Genomic DNA, 17,500 nt, shown 5'->3' with positions numbered 1-17,500 from the left:
TATGAAGTAACACTTGAAAGAGAGGAAGATGCTGATGTGTTAACAGACGGATTGACTATTAAAGGGATAAACTGTACAGTAAAGAGGCTACAAAACGCGATTATGTTGTCTCCTTCATGCATCTGCCTGTCTATGTTGCTGACATAGATATTTTAGACAAATTGGATCATTGGGGAGTTTGTCCCATTTCAAAAATTAAAAGAAGGTTTTATCCGGGCACAGATATTGAAGATGGGACGAGGTTTGTTAAAACCAGATTCCCCAAAGAAGTGGCGTCCTCCCGTACAGCACAAGAATAGAGACAGCAGAAGGACCACAATACTTTAGGGTGATGCACAGCCATCAGGTGAAAACTTGCAGGCTGTGCATGAGCCCAGATCATGTGGTGAAAGACTGTCCAGATTTTAAGTGTTTTAAGTGCGAGGAAAGGGGGCATTTCGCAAGGGATTGCGATGCGGTGAAGTGCCCGGATTGTAATAAGGGTTTAAATAATGTGAATGTTGGATGGGGGAAGAGGAGGAGGAGGTAGAGCAGCGGGTAGACAGACAGATGTATGAAGGAGACAATATACAGTCAGAGGACAAAACAACAACACAAGACAGAAGAACAGAATCTAAAAGTGAAAAACTACAAGAGAATGAGGCTAATGGAAAGGACAGAGTCACTGAACAGGAAGGGACAACATGGACTCAAAATGGATATGACTGACAGTTTAAGGAATGTTTTGGAAGCAGCAGAAATGAGCAATTCGAATAATAAAGACTTACAACAAGGACAACAGGAAGACATATTTGGACACAAATGGACATGACAGACAGTTTTCAAAAGGCATTGGACACAGTGGAGACAAAAGACCAAAGTAATGAGGAGCAAGACGAGTTAGAGGAACATTTACAAAAGGAGGGAAACAAAGAGACACAGGTGAAATCATCAAAAAAAGAAGATCGATAAAGATAAAACCTAATTTAGAGACTGCAAGGAAAAACTGCTAAAAGATGAAGAAATTGAATGCGCAAATAAGTATGAGTTGCTAAAGGGCTTGGAAGAGATGGACTGAGATGATGGTTTTTATGAATGTTTTTATCTTATTTATGGTTTTAGGAATTGTGTCTTTTAATGCAAGAGGGCTTTTAGACATCAGAAAATTTGAAAATGTAAAAGAAAAGTGTAAAAGAGAAGAAATAATTATTTTACAAGAACAAATTGGAAAAATGAGGTGATGGACGTATATAAAAAAGAGTGGGATGGGGACTTTTATTATAGTAATGGAGATGGGAAAGCTGGGAGAGGAGTAGCTATTTTAATAAAAGAATGCACTACAAATGAGTAAAGTAATATATAAAGACAAACAAGGGAAATGTATGATTTTAGAAATAAAATATGAAGGGAAAGATATAATTTTAGTTAACGTGCATGCACCCAATGAAGAGTGAAAAGAAAAGCTTTTTTAACTTTTAAGAAGGTTTTTAAACGACTATAAACAAATAATAGTATGTGGGGATTTTAACACTGTTTTTAGCAGACAGGACATAACAAGGTATGGTTTTTAAATCAGACACAGGAAGAAAAGAACTAAAATCACTAATGGAGGAAAAAGGAATGATAGACATTTGGAGAGAGAGAAACGGGAAGAAAAAGGAGTTTTCTAGAAGACAAATAGTAGGGAATTTTGTAACTCAATCGAGAATAGACTATGTGTTATGCACAAGAAATATAGAAATTTATATAGAAAAAATAAAGTACGATGAAACTGTTTTAAGTGACCATAAATTTTTATTGTTTAATTTAATACAGAAGAAATACAAAGAGGCCCAGGGGTGTGGACATTAAATAGTGACATTTTAAAAAATGAAGACTATGTTAAAAAAATAAAAGGAATAATAGAAAAGGAAAAAGGAAACCAAATATATAATGAAGACAAAAGACTATGGTGGGAAAATGTCAAATATCTGATTAAAAAACTACAATACAATTTTGTAGAATAATACAAAAGAATAAAAGACACCAAGAAAAAACAATAAAGAAATCTTAGAAAAGAACTAGAAAAAAATGAAAAAGACATACAAAAATAAAAGAAATGGAGGAAAACTGAAAGAAATTGAGGAAAAGAAATATGAAGGAGCTAGACTAAGAAGCAAAGCAAATATGTAGTAGAGGGAGAAAAGTGCACAAAATTCTTCTTTGATTTAGAAAGACAAAAAGGAAAAGCAGAAACGATAAAGATAATACAAGGAGCAAAAGGAGAAAGCATAGAAGGAAATGAAGACATTTTAAAAGAAATAAAAACATACTATGAGGAGTTATTTAAAACACAAGGAGTTGATGAATTACAAATGGAAAAATTATTAAAACAGATAAAAACAAAATAGATGAAGAGGATAAAAGAGAATGTGACCAAGAAATAAGAGAAGAAGAAATAAGAAAAGCAATAGAAAGCTTGAACAAAAGGAAAAGTCCAGGAATAGACGGGTTAAATAGTGAATTTTACGTATGTTTTAAGGAAATTTTAATACCAATTTTAACTGAAATTTTTAAAGAAATACTGCAAAAAGAAGAATTAAATGAAAGAATGGGAATGGGATTAATGAAATTAATACACAAAAAAGGAGAAAAGACATTGTAAAAAATTACAGACCAATCACAATGTTAAACACAGATTTGAAGATTTTAACTAAATTTTAGCAAATCGATTAAAAGAAGTGATGCCAAAAATAATTCAAACAACACAGGCCTACGCATAAAAGGAAGAGACATAGCAGATAACAATGAGCATAAAAGACATCATAGAATATATGAAGGACAAAAAAGAGGAAGGATATATCATAAGTTTGGATTTGGAAAAAGCTTTTGACAGAGTTGAACACCAGTTTTTATTTGAAGTACTTAAAAAGTTTGGTTTTGGAGAAGTTTTTAGAAAATGGATCAGGATTTTATATAAGGGTATTTTAACAAAAATTAAATGTAATGGCTTTTTAACAGAATGTTTTAAAATAACAAGATCGATAAGGCAAGGATGTCCTCTGTCAGCACTCTTATATTCACTTGTGGCAGAATCCCTGGGCCTAGCTATCAGTGAAGAAGAAAAAATAAAAGGAATGGAAATTGAAGAAAATAAAGTAAATAAAATGTTTCAATATGCAGATGACACTACATTAATAGTAAAAGGAAAAGAGAGTGTGAAAGAAGCGATGAAAATAGTACCAACAGTTTTGTAAAGGATCGGGAAGTAAGTAAATGAAGACAAAACGGTTTATATGAAGTTTGGAAAGGAGACAGATTTAGCAGATTGCACCAATTTTAAAGAAGTAGAAGAAATAAAGATTTTAGGGGTTTTAATGGGGAAAGATGCCAGAACAGCTAGAGATAAGATGTGGGAGGGTTTTTTAACAGATATAGAAAGGAGGTTAAATTACTGGAAACTAAGAACACTGACATTAAAAGGAAAGTTTTAATTATAAATGTTTTAATGGAGTCTAAGTTGTGGCATGTTTTATATGTTTTAGAAATGCCAATGTGGATAGAAAAGAGGTTGAAAAATGTTTTACTGATTTTTTATGGGGAGGTAAGCCACCAAGGATTGCTTTTAATACAGTTGTAGGGGAAACAGACAAGGGTGGGTTGGGTTTAATAGATGTAGAACAAAGGAAAAATAGTTTAAGAGTGAAAAGAATAAAAAGTATCTAGAAAAAGAAAACAAAGCAGTGGAAAAAAACAATGAAATATTTTTAAACAAATGTGGTCATTTGGGTCCTATGTCCCATCATCCACATTCGTGTCTATTGGTCCTGGGGTATGGTTCTCGCGTATAGTGTGACTGGTCTTGAGTTTCAAATTCCAGACAGGCCACTCTCATTAACTTGAAATCACAAACCTTTCTGCAGCTATTTCCTTGTTTGCATTTCATCATCATCCACCTAACATGAGACCGTTAGTTGAAAGCCACGGGGTACTTGAAGTCAAGATCTCCATTACCAAAGCTTAGCAGAACCTTTTAGCTTTGTAACATGACAGTGAGATTCAAGCAAGATTGGATGAATCTATTTGAAGTGTGCAGCAAGTCTGAGATTCGAAGCTAGCTATTGTCCTCAGATCATCACGTCTAAGTTTTGAGAAGACCAGTCGGAATTGTTTCACACAACTTAAATGTAGCCCAACAAAGACAACCCAGATGGGACTTGAACCCACAATCCCCAGCTTTGAAGGCTGATGCCTTTTCCATTAGGCCAATGGGTAAACACTAGTGTTTGTCATATCTGATGTATGGCTCAGGAAGTTCTTGTTACTCAGAAAAGAGTACTTTAGGATCCCTATGCCATATTACATTCAGACGATCTGATATGTACACCTAATGACAAAACAGCTTCTCTGAGGAGTTTTCCATTGTCATGTCTTTTTGACCTAAGGGTATGAACCTAGCTTTTTAAAGGTAACACTGGATTGTCTTGCACAGTCAACTTAAAAGGAACTGCATCAAAGACAACCCAGTTGGTACTTTAAACCCACAATCCCCAGCTTCGAAGGCTGGTGCCTTATCCATTAGGCCACTGGACTGTTTCATACTTACTGTGAACTGTAATATGCCTCCAGGGAGTTGCTGACACACGTAACAAAAACAACAAACAAAGAGTAGATTGGATCGGTCTCACAGAATTTTTTGTGGCACTGCAGACTGCTTCTTCAGGGCTCGTTGGTCTAGGGGTATGATTCTCGCTTTGGGTGCGAGAGGTCCCGGGTTCAAATCCGGACGAGCCCTATGACAGTCATAGAAAAAGCAGCTGTGCTGTGCTATCCATGGTGTTTATATGTTAATTGTAGCAGCTTTTGCTGTGACTTTAGTGAATGAAATTTAGTGGACTTCTGATCTAAATCAGTCTAACATGTACAATTATACAGACAAAAAAGGAGTGGCAATGATTCGGTTGTTAGATTTGTTATGGATCTGAACAACCCACCAGCTTATATGTAAGCACCATTTTTGTCTTTGTACACAGTCTCTTCTCTGTAGGCACCATGCAGGATTCAAAATGGCCTTTCGCGTTAGGTATCTCGTTACCCTTTTAGTCATAATAGGTAATATGCATGGCAATGCAGAAAGTTATGACATGCACACACATCTCAAGAAGGTTTTGACAGCTACCGTGTTTCATCCACCAAACATTGCTCCCAAATAGAAGTAAGACCTTCAAAGACAACCCAGATGGGACTTGAACCAACAATCCCAAGCCCCGGAGGTTGATGCCTTATCCATTAGGCCACTGGGCCATTTCGTCAATCATTTGTCATGGATCTTTTGTATGCCTTCACAAGATGCCAACGCATGGAAACTGCACTTTAGGATCTCGATGCCAGTTTGCATTCCATCAAAAAAGATGTGTGCAACTAATGGTCAAAACATTTTCATTGTGCAATCATCCACATTCGTCTCATTGGTCCTGGGGTATGGTTCTCGTGTAGGGTGTGACTGGTCTTGAGTTTCAAATTCCAACCAAGGCCACTCTCATTAACTTAAAATCACTGCAGCTATTTTCTTGTTTGCATTTCATCATCATCCACCTAATAAGAGACCATTAGTTGAAAGCCACGAGGTACTTGAAGTCAAGATCTCCCTTACCCCCCGACAATACTTTCTCATCACAGCACAGACCTGCGTCCTCTTAAAAATAACAGATGCAGTCGTCCTCTAGGAAACGGCGTTTCAGAGCTGTGCCATGCCACTGCTAAGCTAAGCTGCACCGTGAAAGACCTTGAAGTCATTAGTGTTACCAAAGCCATGGTCCAAAAACATGGCCAAAAGCACATTTCGCCTGGGCCTTTTGGAACTGTGCTAGCATCAGTCTTGAAAAGAGCTGTGCATAAAGCAACTCTCCAGAAGCAGATGGAGTGGGGAAAATGTGCCACAAAGGGACAGCCAAAAGGACTGGGCGACTTGGAAAAAAAAACTATCAAATCCCAATCTTGATGAGCCGTACAAGATGTTGCTGTCGATTTATTGAACGTTTCTCTAGGCAACCAGAGTGTAGGGACTACAAAAAAAGCTAAATTCCAACTAGTCGCTGGACTTGAATTATTCAATATGGGATTAATCACGCAGGCCCGCAACCAAACGTCGCAAAAGCCACAGTTCCTCTCACAGAGAGAAAAAGCAAAAAACGGCTGCCGGCTCCTGAGTTAGCAGGGTTCGAAGCTGCGCGGGGAGACCCCAGTGGATTTCAAGTCCATCGCCTTAACCTATCGGCCACGACTACACATGGTGGCAGGCTGTTGACTTTTTCTGCTCAATGTGGGCAACATTGAACGCAGCACAGTTGGGGCATAAATGGCCTGAGGTTGTAAAAAGCAGCACAAGCATTGCTCGCAGTTAATAGGAACACGCTGCAGTGACCCGGATTCGAACCGGGGTTGCTGCAGCCACAACACAGAGTACTGACCACTATACCATCACGGCACACCGCTCACTCACCGATAAGCTCTGCAGCTGCCTGGACACTAAGGAACACTGGTTTGTTTGCGAGATTCAGAGGAGGACGGCATTTCCATTAGGGGGCAATGAGCAAAAACAGCAAGTGGACTTTGTGGAAATACTAACTGACGTAGTCAGCAGGGTTCGAATCTGCGCTGGGAGAGCCCAATGGATTTCAAGTCCATCGCCTTAACCTCTCGGCCACGACTACACCTGGCCTTGACTCGTCCGCTCTGTTGGCCGGATGTGGGCAACACTAGAAACAGCAGAGGTTGGGGTGAGATATCCAGCCGTGGCCTGAGGTGGCGAAAACTCAGCCCAGCTTTCCGTTAACAGGTACGCGCTGCTGTGACGAGGATTCAAACTGGGATTCTGACAAACAGACAGGCCTTCGCCCAAACAGGGACTTGAACCCTGGATCGTCAGATTAAAAGTCTGATGCTATATCGACTGAGCTATGTGGGGCTCCTGTCTATGAAAGCACCTGTTTGCGGAGTTGGCCCTCTGCAAGCCCAGTGCCAGCTGACAACACTTTCTCATCACAGCACAGACCTGCGTCCTCTTAAAAAAAACAGATGCAGGCGTCCTCCAGGAAACGGCGTTTCAGAGCTGTGCCATGCCACTGCTGAGCTGCACCGTGAAAGACCTTGAAGTCATTAGGTGTTACCAAAGCCATGGTCCAAAAGCATGGCCAAAAGCACATTTCGCCTGGGCCTTTTAGAACTGTGCTAGCATCAGTCTTGAAAAGAGCTGTGCATAAAGCAACTCTCCAGAAGCAGATGGAGTGGGGAAAATGTGCCACAAAGGGACAGCCAAAAAGGACTGGGCGACTTGGAAAAAAAACTATCAAATCCCAATCTTGATGTGCCGTACAAGATGTTGCTGTCAATTTATTGAACGTTTCTCTAGGCACATCAGAGTGTAGGGACTACAAAAAAAGCTAAATTGCGACTAGTCGCTGGACTTGAATTATTCAATATGGGATTAAACAGGTAGGCCCGCAACCAAACGTCGCAAAAGCCACGTTCCTCTCACAGAGAGAAAAAGCAAAAGCAGCTGGCTGTTCCGTAGTCGGCAGGGTTCGAACCTGCGCGGGGAGACCTCAATGGATTTCAAGTCCACCGCCTTAACCTCTCGGCCACGACTATGCATGATCGCAGCCAGTTGACTTTTTCTGCTGAATGTGGGCAACATTGAACGCAGCACAGTTGGGGCATAAATGGCCTGAGGTTGTAAAAAGCAGCACAAGCATTGCTCGCAGTTAACAGGAACACGCTGCCGTGACCTGGATTCAAACCGGGCTTACTGCGGCCACAACGCAGAGTACTGACCACAATACGATCACGGAACACCACTCGCTCACCGATAAGCTCTGCAGCTCACTGGACACTAAAGGACACTGGTTTGTGACCGGGATTCAAACTGGGATTTCTCTGGCCACAACACAGAGTACAGATCACTGTACGGTCGCGGCAAACCACTGTCGCTCACCCACAGCTGCCTGGTCACTAAGTGACAGGGGCTTGTTTGTGAGATGCAGAGGAGGATTCCAATTACGTATAGAAGGCTTGAAAGAAAAGAGAACAACAACATAAGTGGACGTGCAAAACAATGTAGTCGGCAGGATTCGAACCTGCGCAGAGAAACCCCAATGGATTTCTAGTCCATCGCCTTAACCACTCGGCCACGACTACAGATGTCTGCTTTCTCTCTCCTGCTGAGGTGGCAACCAAACACAGGGTCAACAGGGGTAGAGGAAGGTGCACTAGCTCTAGTGCAACTTTTCTGTACAATCTCTGGGAAGCAGGGACAGCATAGCTCTCTAATCCAATACACTCAGCTAACTTCATGGGCACTCTTTCCACACAAGCTGATGATCTGAATTCAGAGCAAATGCCACAGTTCCCTCACAGAGCGAAAAAGCAAAAGTAGCTGGCTGTTCCGTAGTCGGCAGGGTTCGAACCTGCGCGGGGAGACCCCAATGGATTTTAAGTCCATCTCCTTAACCTCTCGGCCACGACTACGCATGGTGGTAGCCTGCTGACTTTTTCTGCTGAATGTGGGCAACATTGAACGCAGCACAATTGGGGCATAAATGGCCTGAGGTTGTAAAAAGCGGCACAAGCATTGCTTGAAAGCATTAGTTGAAAGCCACGGGTACTTGAAGTCAAGATCTCCATTACCAAAGCTTAGCGGAACCATTTAGGTTTGTAACGTGACAGTGAGATTCAAGCAAGATTGGATGAATCTTATTTGAAGTGTGCATCAAGTCTGATAATTCGAAGCTAACTATTGTCCTCAGATCATCACGCCTAAGTTTTGAGAAGACCAGTCGGAATTGTCTCACACAACTAAAATGTAACCCAACAAAGACAACCCAGATGGGACTTGAACCCACAATCCCCAGCTTCGAAGGCTGATGCCTTATGCATTAGGCCACTGGGTCAACATTAAACTTTGTCATATCTGATGTATGGCTCAGGAAGTTCTTGTTACTCAGAAAAGTTCTTTAGGATCCCTATGCCATATTGCATTCAGACGATCTGATGTGTACACCTAATGACAAAACAGCTTCTCTGAGGAGTTTTCCATTGTCATGTCTTTTTGACCTAAGGGTATGAACCTAGCTTTTTAAAGGTAATACTGGATTGTCTTGCACAGTCAACTTAAAAGGAACTGCATCAAAGACAGCCCAGTTGGTACTTTAAACCCACAATCCCCAGCTTCGAAGGCTGTGCCTTATCCATTAGGCCACTGGACTGTTTTATACTTACTGTGAACTGTAATATGCCTCCAGGGAGTTGCTGACACACGTAACAAAAACAACATGAACAAAGAGTAGATTGGATCGGTCTCACAGAATTTTTTGTGGCACTGCAGACTGCTTCTTCAGGGCTCGTTGGTCTAGGGGTATGATTCTTGCTTTGAGTGCGAGAGGTCCTGGATTCAAATCCCTGATGAGCCCTACGACAGTCATAGAAAAACCAGCGGTGCTGTGCTATCCAAGGTGTTTTTATGTTAATTGTACTAGCTTTGCTGTGACTTTAGTGAATGAACATTTAGTGGACTTCTGATCTAAATCAGTCTAACGTGTACAATTATACAGACAAAAAAAGGACCGGCAATGATTCGGTTGTTAGATTTGTTTACAGATCTTGAACAACCCACCAGCTTTATGTAAGCACCATTTTGTCTTTGTACACAGTCTCTTCTCTGTAGGCACCATGCAGGATTCAAAATGGCCTTTCGCGTTAGGTATCTCGTTACCCTTTTAGTCATAAGAGGTAATATGCATGGCAATGCAGGAAGTTAATGACATGCAACACATCTCAAGAAGGTTTTCACAGCTACCGTGTTTCATCCACCAAACATTGCTCCCAAATTGAAGTGAGACCTTCAAAGACAACCCAGATGGGACTTGAACCAACAATCCCAAGCCGCGGAGGTTGATGCCTTATCCCTTGGCCACTGGGCCATTTCGCCAATCATTTGTCATGGATCTTTTGTATGCCTTCAACAAGATGCCAACGAAAAGGAGCCGGGTAACACTTTATTTTGATGGTCCCCCTTTAGATAGTCTGCTGACCGTAAGTTACTTTTCAAGTTCTTATCTGTTTACTTTCATCTGGATAGTATCTGTAGATTGTCTTTAAATGTTCTTAGGCAATCAATACAATGTCTACAGCATGTAAACATTTATTATTTTAGGTTCAATTTAGGTTCTAGATGTTCAACAGTGTATCAGTAGATATGCAACAAATCCGCAACAAGTTTTCAGAACATTGACCTCCAAGATGTTTGTTGTTATTTCTGCATGTAGTTGTTATCCAGTTTATGAATAGACTTTGAGTAAACATTCAGATGCCTATAAGTAGCAACGCAAGATATTTTAACATAAACTTTAATCAAATATAAAATAAGGGTTAGGAACAATCTAAGAGTGTTCAATTAACTATTTGTTGCATTTAACCTAACTTTCAGTAGACAGTTATTTTACTTTAAAGGGCACATAGTTTACCTCTTTTTTATGATTTAATATTAATATTATGGTTCTTCTGAGTGTGCCAGTTTAGGTTAAGTTTAAAACACAATTCAGATTTTTTTATTATGTGTTAAAAGTGTCATGTTGGGGGCGTGTCCACAGTTCGCTGATTTATGGGTGTGTTGCTTCACATGTAAGTTAGTTTCGGCTTCCCGCCAACGTAACAAGTGGTGGGGCCATGAGCTCACCCGCTCTGCGTTTGCAACAGAGTCTGACAGGCAGACAGAGAAGGAGCAGCAGTGAGAGGTTCAGCAATCAGTCGTACATGTACGACTCTGACACAGACCAAGCAGAGAGTACAAAATCATATGTGTCTTTGTACAGTTTTACAGCCAACTGTGTGCTAGTTTCAAGTGCCGAGCTTGTACACAGGAACTAATAATCACGCACACTGAATTAACTTTGAATTAACTAAGACACTCTCTGTGGCGCGGCAGAAACATGAAGTGTCCCGAATCATCGCACCATGCATTTTTTAATTCTAAACATAGGTTTCTATCAGGGTACACACAACGGTAATTCAAGTCTGCAGCGGTCCGCGGCGCCCAGCCGTCGACTTGAGTGTACCCTGATAGAAACCTATGTTTAGAATTCTAAAACGCATGCTAGTTAAGATCACATGGAGCTTTGGGATCGCGAGAAATGCAAACGGCTGAAGTATAAGGTAGACTCAATGAGAAGTACACATGTTTGCAAACCTACCTAAAGATACAACCAATAATTCCGATTAGAGCAATGTGGAGAATATTGCTCTTGTGTTGAGCCCAATGAGCCTTGCATCTAAAAATATGTAGTGTGTTCCTTTAGTGATATCGCTTCGACTCACGCTGAAAATGGCGGACGTGAATCACAAACTGGGGATATGATGACGCGCCTGTCAATCAATATTGGTGGGCGGTTGGAACCGCACTCCTACATAAAGTTGCGGTCGGTTTGAAAACCGCTCCAATTGGTCCATCGTTTTATGTTGTTAAATTGAAAAAAAAGCACTGGTGTGCTTATATCACCCCAATATGATGGTCTATACACCATACATGTACATATGACTGTCCAAACAGCTTGAAAAGTAGATTTTTTACCATAGGTGCCCCCATTTATCAGCTCATCTGTTGTCACACGGGCCCATCAAAATGAAGAGAAAACCTAAGAAATGCTGTTGAATGACTGTAAGGAGCCAAATTCACAGACAGCATGGCTACTAATCTGTAAATGTTCAGCAGATAGTCAACAGACGGGTAGTAGTGACACTGATGCAAGTATTTGAAGACAAAAACACAACAGCACCACACGTACAAGAACATACAAATAAATACCAGAGTCATTAGTTCGTCCAACTGCTTTTAATTTATTGCTGTCAAAACAAAATAAAATAAAAAAATTAACAGCCCAGGTAATTAAGCTGAAGAAACATTTGGTTCAGGACAATTAAGAACAATTGTTGTTACATCCCAGCGGAATGAACCGCCAATTTATCCAGCATATGTTTTTATGCAACTGATGCCCTTACAGCTGCAACCCATCACTGGGAAACATCCATACACAATCACTTACACACATGAACTAAGGACAATTTAGCCAACCCAATTCACCTCACCACATGTTTTTGGACTTGTGGGGGGAACCGGAGCACCCAGAGGAAACCAACGCGAACACCGGGAGAACATGCAAACTCCACACAGAAACACAAACTGACCCAGCCGAGGCTCAAACCAGTGACCTTCTTCCTGTGAGGCGAACGTGCTACCCTGCACCACCATGCAGCGCTATATAAATTTTTTTTTTTTTAAATTCATAATTTTTTCAGGCTCAGTTCAGTAATTTAACTATTTTGTGGCAAAGAATGTTTTTTTTCATTGTCTTAACATAGTCGGCTGAAAAATAACTAATTTTAGAAATACAATTTAGACTGTGGAGTGACGTGGTGGCGCAGTGGGTAACACGTTTGCCTCACAGCAAGATGTCAGACATGTGGTACAGGTGAATTTAGTAAGCTCAAATAGTCCGTAGTGAATATGTTGTGAGAATGAGTGTGTATGGATGTTTCCCAGTAATGGGTTGCAGCTGAAAGGGCATCTGCTGTGTAAAACATGTGCTGAATAAGTTTGTGGTTCATTCCGCTGTGGCGACCCAGGATTAAAAAAGGGAAAAGAAATTTAATGAATTTAGACGGCATTTAAAGGTTTTTGCATCTGATCTCAATATAATATATTTTTGGCATTATAAGCTGAGCTTATTGTGCTCTACTTTTTGCTTCTACATTTTAACAACAGTAAACAGAAACATTATTGAACAAAGAAACATACAATAAACATGGCCTTAACAATAAGCGACATAGCAAATCTACTCTAATCACTTATTCAGACATAAAGGCAAAAGTGAACCCTTCCTTTTCATTGATGGGACTTTTATGTGAACATCTCCAGCAATGAGCTCTCTACACTTTTGAGCAAACTCTGTTCATTTTCCTGGTGTGAAGCTGATGCTGTTAAATTGCTCACTGTTAGCAAAGTACAGCTCTGCAATTGGAGCGAGCTGGGCCACTGCATTTCGAGAGACACCTTCTCTGGAGTGCTCTGGTCATGGTTGCTCCACGTCTTGTCAGCTTCAAAAGCCTTTTGTAGCGCTGTATGACATCATGAACATTATTAGCTGAAAAACTATTTAAAACAATTAATACCTTCATCACCAAATAATCACAATGCAACCACCTATATTAAGCCTAATGAGCACGTAAATTATAGAAAGAAGTATCATTAACACTGGCACATCTGTGTGTGTGTGTGTAAGAGCGTGAAAAAAGTACATTTGAGACAGAGATAGAATGTAGTGTGTGTGAGAGAGCATGTACAATAGTGAGTGTGTTAGTGAGAGTGTGTACAAGCGTGTGTGTATGCAACAAGTGTGTGTACAATATGTGTGTGAGTGAGAGTGTGCAAGTTGTGTGTGTGTGTGTATGCAACAAGTTTGTGTACTATGTGGTGAGTGAGAGCATGTACATGTATATCTAAGAGGGAGAGCATGTATAAGACTGTGTGTGAGAGAGATCACATGCTTGTGTGGTGTGGTGTGTGTGGTGTGCGTGCGTGCGTGCGTGCTTGTGTTGTGTGTGTGAGAGAGAGAGAGAGAGAGAGAGAGCATGTACGTGTGTCTATGAGAGAAAGAATGTCAGTGTGTATGAGAGAGCATGTACAAGAGTGAGTATGTGAGTGATTGTGTGGTCAAGTGTGTGTGTTTGTACAATATGTGTGTGAGAGCATGTATATGTGTGTAAGAGAGAAAGCATCTGTAAAACTGTGTGTGAGAGAGAGCATGTACAATAGTGAGTGTGTGAGTGAGAGTGTGTACAGGTGTGTGTGTGTGTGATTGTGTATAAGACTGTGTGTGTGTGTGTGTGTGAGAGACAGAGAGAGAGAGAGAGAGAGAGCATGTACATGTGTACTTTTGTTGTGTGAGTGTATAAGAGTGAGCATGAACTGTATGTGTGTGTGAGAGAAAGAGCATGTTTGTCTGAGAGAGAGTGAGAGAGAGAGAGAGAGATAACATACTTTTATTCCAAAAAAAGTTAACACTTTTTCAACATCCTCAAACTTTAACAGTATTCAAAACATTAAAAAGACAAAACCAACTCTCCATCACTCTCCACAATACACAGAAACCTTTCAACAGACCATTTATCCACAAAGATTTTAAATTATTTGTTAATTTATAAATGCATACTCAATTTTTAGTCGAGCTTCTAACATTCCCATATAACTTTAAAAACTCTTTTGATCCATTTTTCTGAATTTTGTTTTTCCTTGAAATCCATATAGACAGTTTAGCCACTCCAAAAACAAGTTCAACAAGACATTTTTTGTTTTTTTCTTGACAGAATATTTCGGACCAAAATGAACAAAGGAAATGAAAACATTCTCCCCATTTCATAACCCAAAGTTCCAAAAATCGAATAACACTTTCAGTCTATTACATCCACAGAACAAATGCATCAATGGTTCTGTCTGATTACAAAAAAGCATTCTATTTCTGATTGGGATTAAAATGTGAAACATGTTTATTAGTCGCTACAGCCCGTGAATTATTCTCCACTGAAGATCCCCCGTCCGTTTACTATTGGCATTTTATACAAAGATCTCCATCTTCCTTTTACAGAAATTTCCTGACTAAATAGACCATACCATTTGATTCCTTCATCCCCTTAAGATATTTACTATGAATTACTTTCACTGATCATTATGCTTCTTTCTTGCCCAACTCTTCAAAAGAAACAAAAGACCATCCACATGTGACAGAAAATCATTTTCTGAAAAAATCCAATCTTTCACAGTCTCCGAAATATCTAAAACCGGAAAAACATATTCACATCCATCTTCCCACTGATTAATCAGATCATTATCCTTAATAAAATCCCTTATTGAGTTTGGCAAAGATTCGTACACTTCTACTACAATTCTTTTAATTAGTCTTTCTGATCTTATTTTCACCAATTGGCTCAGAACGGTAATTGAAGACTGCATAGCTTTTAGTAAATGGCCCAACTTTGTACAGCCTGCCTCTCTCAATGCCACACGAATACTGTCAGAATTTAAAGAATTTACACTCAAAAAATCATTATAAAAAGTGGCTCTTCAAAGATCCACATTCCTGAAAAAATTTAGGATCTCTTGACACTTCTAAAACTTGCCACGCCTGCAATACTGAATCATAAAAGATGTTAGATCTGAAATATGTACCTTTTCAGGGTTCAGCAAAAAAAGTTGTTTATCATACCCCAACTTCCCTGCCTTCTGTAAAAGCAATTTCGCAGTTTCATGCCATCTCAAACTATTTCCATATAAAAATCTTTGTGCAGTTTTTAATCTAAAAGCTGCTATTCTAGAAGTTAAGTCAACAAGACCTTGACCTCCCTCACAGAGAGGAATATAGAGTACGCAGCTCTAATCCAATGATACCCTGACCAAAAAAAAAAAATCCAAAATTTCTTTCTGCACCTTTTCACTCAAACCACTTAGGTGGATTTAAAACCATAACTTCATGCCAAAGCATAGAAGCAACCAAAATTGTTTGCTACTAAAACCCATCCACGATATGACATCTGAGGGATCAACCATTTCCATTTGGCAAATTTCACAGATACCTTCTCCATTATCCCTTCCCAATTTTTTTCTTGAAATTGTTTCTGTGCCTAGAAAACCCCCAACATTTAATTCCATTTTCCCCCACTTCAACCCACTTGGTAACTTTGGAATATTTTCTCTCTCTCTATTGACCTATTATTAAGCTTTACTTTTATCCCAATTAACCTTTGATGAAGAGGCTTTTTTCATACACATTTAAAGCTTTCAGTTTCAAATCATCATTGTCATTTGTGATAAATATATTATGTCATCAGCATAAGTAGAACAACTAAAGGTGATTCATTTACAGAAGATGATAAACTAAAACCAGCCAAATGCTTTCTTAAATAACATAGAAGAGGTTCAATACATAGAGAATAAAGTTGTCCAGAAATAGGACAGCCTTGTCTTATTCCCCTTCTATTGTTATAGGCCGACTAATGCCCCCTCCTATCTTAACCACAAGAAGCATTATTAAAAGAAGACTCAGCCATGTTGTAAACTTCTCTCCAAAACCGAAAGCCTTAAGAACAGAAAACAAAATTCATGATCTATTCTATCAAAGGCTTTCTCCTGATCTAATGATAAAATTCCAACCCTCTGATTATAAACTTTACATACATCCATCACATCTCTCATTAAAAACAAGTTATCTGTTATAGTCCGATCTGGGATACAATAAGTTTGGTCCATGTGTACAATTAAACCTATAAAAGGTTTTAACCTATTAGACAAGGCTCTTGAAAGCACTTTATAATCTGTACATAACAGAGCAACAGGTCTCCAATTCTTTAGTTCGGTTAAATCTCCTTTTTAGGCAAACAATGTCAAAATAGCTTTTCTGCATGAGAAGGTAGTGCATTTTCTTCATAAGAGCTCTTTAAAACCTCATACATTCAGGTCCGATGTATTCCCAAAAATGTTTAGAAAAGTCAATAGACAATCCATCTATTCCCGGGGCACGTCCAGAAACCAACTAATTAACAGCAATAGTAAGTTCTTCATAACTCAATTCTGTATCCAGTTCAACTTGTTCTGTAGTAGTAAGTTGAGGGAGATCTTCTAAAAGTTCCAGAACGCACTGCTCATTGCATTTGCCTTTATCATATAGCTTGGTATAAAAGTCTATGGCAGAACTTCTCATCTTCTCCCAATGTTGTTAAAGATCCATCTGGACATTTAAGACATGTCATACTGATCTCTCGCTGACTTTTTCTCCTCTAAATTAAGAAGAAAGTACTTGAAGCAATCCATATCTTTTAGTTGCGTATATCGTGACCTCACAAGAGCTCCTTTCACTCTGTAACAGGGAGCTTAACCAGTCTTTGTGTGCAGCTCTTCATTATTGTGCCCAGTCTCTTCATCATTTAAAAACTTGTTTTCAATTCTTGTTATTTCACTTTAACCACTTCTATAGCTTGTTTTAACAAACTGATGAAAAGAGGTATATTGTTGGCAAAAAACTCTAATTTGAGCTTTCCCCAATCTCCCCCACTGATTTAAAGATTTAAAAGCACTCTTCTTTCTTTCCCATTTATCCCAAAAAATCTTAAACTTTCACAAAAAACTCATCTTTAAGTAACTTATTATTAAATGCCACTGAGATCTATTAACTTCTTGCTTTAACAAAAAGTCACAGTAATAAGATGATGATCTGTAAAGCCCACTGGTCTAAACTAGAGCTATCAATTAGTTTTTGTTTAAGCCCTTGTGACACATAAAATCTGTCAAGCCTAGCTGCACTCACCTTCCCATTACTACCTTCACTTCACATGTATACTGCTTATCTTTAGGAAATTTAATTCTCCATGCATCTTCTAAATCAAACTGAAACAATATATTTTTTAAGCTTTTACTAGATTGTAAATGAGGCTCTTCACTAAG

The 17,500-nt window shown here is 39.3% G+C and overlaps 3 non-coding genes across 3 annotated transcripts; all 3 read right to left on the bottom strand.

The window, feature by feature from the left end:
• Positions 1-7,526: 7,526 nt before the first annotated feature.
• Positions 7,527-7,608, bottom strand: trnas-uga (transfer RNA serine (anticodon UGA)). The gene has a single exon. It is a non-coding gene; the product is annotated as a tRNA-Ser (tRNA).
• Positions 7,609-8,072: 464 nt separating this feature from the next.
• trnas-aga (transfer RNA serine (anticodon AGA)) lies at positions 8,073-8,154 on the bottom strand. Its single transcript has one exon. It is a non-coding gene; the product is annotated as a tRNA-Ser (tRNA).
• A 248-nt stretch (positions 8,155-8,402) lies between these two features.
• trnal-uaa (transfer RNA leucine (anticodon UAA)) lies at positions 8,403-8,484 on the bottom strand. The gene has a single exon. It is a non-coding gene; the product is annotated as a tRNA-Leu (tRNA).
• Between the last annotated feature and the right edge of the window lie 9,016 nt (positions 8,485-17,500).

Source organism: Danio aesculapii, chromosome 4 (genome assembly GCF_903798145.1).
Source record: "Danio aesculapii chromosome 4, fDanAes4.1, whole genome shotgun sequence".
In the NCBI taxonomy this organism is placed as follows: Eukaryota; Metazoa; Chordata; class Actinopteri; order Cypriniformes; family Danionidae; genus Danio; species Danio aesculapii.
The sequence above is the reverse complement of the archived record's forward strand: the minus strand, read 5'-3'. Positions and strand labels throughout refer to the sequence as shown.